The sequence below is a fragment of the Mus pahari genome, chromosome 1 (genome assembly GCF_900095145.1).
Source record: "Mus pahari chromosome 1, PAHARI_EIJ_v1.1, whole genome shotgun sequence".
Classification (NCBI taxonomy): Eukaryota; Metazoa; Chordata; class Mammalia; order Rodentia; family Muridae; genus Mus; species Mus pahari.
Window position 1 is genome coordinate 159,055,974 of NC_034590.1, and position 2,328 is coordinate 159,058,301.

General features: G+C 49.1%; 1 pseudogene; it reads left to right on the forward strand.

Moving 5' to 3' along the window:
* Nucleotides 1-1,249: 1,249 nt before the first annotated feature.
* Nucleotides 1,250-1,374, forward strand: LOC115062951 (annotated as a pseudogene).
* The last annotated feature ends 954 nt before the right edge of the window (nucleotides 1,375-2,328 follow it).

Below are 2,328 nucleotides of genomic sequence, written 5' to 3' on the forward strand. Positions count from 1 at the left end.
AGAGAGAGAGAGAGAGAGAGAGAGAGAGAGAGAGAGACAGAGACAGAGACAGAGACAGAGACAGAGAGACAGAGAGACAGAGAGAGGAGACTGAGACTCCTGTGAGCTCCAGGAGGAAGAGTTGGAGAAAACAGAGTTGACATGTGTGAAGCATTCACATCTGTTTTGCCATAACAAAATTCAGCTTTTACGCACACTGCTTAGTGGTAGATCCTGAAAGAACCATCGGAGGAAGTCCTTATCATTGTGATTACGGGTATAAAAACGGACATGGGAATGTTCAATGATTTTATTTTCTTAGTGTCCTAAGTAATTCCCCCACAATTCTTTTGTTTTAATAATTTTTTTTTTACAAAGAAACTTCACCAAGCCTAGCATGAATCTAATCTTTCACAATGCTTTGATGTAATATAAAAGTCAATGACATTATCAAAAAGCAGCTTAAAGCTGTTGTGACGGGCTTCCAACATTGTGAACTGGGCAACCACCAGGAGGCTATGTAATTTCCATATGTTCAGTTTAAAATATTGGTAAACTCATCTCAACAACTTTGGCCTGCTCTTTTCCCCTTGTAGTAAGGATGGGGACCCAAAGTTGTTATGTTCAATAACTAAAAAATGAGCTAGTTACTCTCTCAGTGTTTAGGGTGAATATATCCAACAAAGTTCACTCTTAAGGACCAAAATGTAGGCTTTGAATTTCCCCTGTAGTCTTGAGCATTTACCCGAAGCCATCCTGACCTATTCCTTTTGGGTAGGAAAGAACGGCTGTCTACCTTTCCCGTCAGAGCGTTAGTCATCTCTAAGATGTCATCCTCGGGAATGCGGTGGAAGGAGTCAGAGATCGAACCCCCCATGCCAAGGTTCTACAGTCAGGGCTCACGTAGAAAAGCGTGCTGAGCCTCGTGAGATGGCTGAGCCAGGAGCAGGAGCTGGCACATCCTTGCCCTGAGCATGTGTTGATTCAGAACCAACACATGATTCACAGAAGCCTGACTGTGGGAGATTGCGCAGAATGGCACACGGCCAGTGTTCCCTCAAACATGCCTGAGAACATTAACACATCTTCCCAACTAGCAAGGACAAGTGAAGTTTTAGGCCTGGAAACTAATAGCTCAGCTACTTGACCCTAAGTTTTTATATACCTGCTATTTCCTTTATACCATTAGTTAATGGTATAAGAAATTCACAGCATCCCCAGGAAACACATAGCTATAGTTATAAAGATGATAAAACCCATCAGTGATGCCCCTGCCTCTAGAAGGGTTGCAGGTGGCTGCTGTGCCACATGCGCCGGAGTATGTGGCCGAAAGAGGCTCTGCCTACACTCAGTGTTCTGATCTATGGACATCTGAACAATTAATAGCCTAACATTCCCGGAAATCAGCAGGCCTGAGATGATCACCAGTTCTGCACCAAGAAGGCCAGGGTGGGCTTCCGGGATTGCGAAAGCCAGGGACTAGAAGAACACCTCCCCGTCCCCAACCTGGGACCTCTAGGCCCCAGGCAGGAGTAAGCCTGAGATAGGTGGGAGTGAGTCTGAGATAGCATGGGGCTACTCTGGCAGGCCGGGTGACAGTCTAGTGCAGCACAGGCCTGGGGATGGGAGACAGGTCATGCCTGAGATGACCCCCGCCCAGAGTCATAGCGCATGAGAGGGACACGGCACTCCTGAGACCACTCCTGAGACAACTCCAGACACTCAGGACTTTGGGATCCATTAAGAGGAGCAAGTAAGTGGTGGAGAAATGGAAGAGAAAGAGAAGCAGAAGGACATGGGCACAATGAAAAGAGGCAGAACTGGAGACTGGAGGGTAGTGAGGAACCGCTGATGTGAGTAGCCGGTGATGCCACCCGGGACCGTGCCCTGTGCTGCCACCAAAGGCTACATCTGGGTCCTTGGTCCTGCAGCAGTGTGGGAGACCTGTCCCTACTTCTTGTCCCCCATGTGGTGGCTTGGATGGGGGTGCCTTCCTCCCCTCCCTGTCTCCCTTCAACACCTGCAGACCTGGCCCTGGGATCATGAGAGCAGGAGAGCTGTCCCTGCCCCTCACCAGCTGTAACACTTGGGAGAGTGTGCCCTGCACCACACCTGGGCAGCAGGGTAGAGCTGGCCCTGGTTACAGGGGTTGCTGATGAGCCAGCCCTGAGGGCGTGAGATTGAGGGAGTCAGTGGACTGACCAGCTCGGATATCTTTCAGGTCCAGATCCAGGGATTTAAATTGACTCACCCCAACATCTACCCCATCCATGAAATGCTGGAATTCATGAAGGGCCAGTCCTACAGATCCCAAACTACAGGACCTCCATGACACACGGGGACAAGATT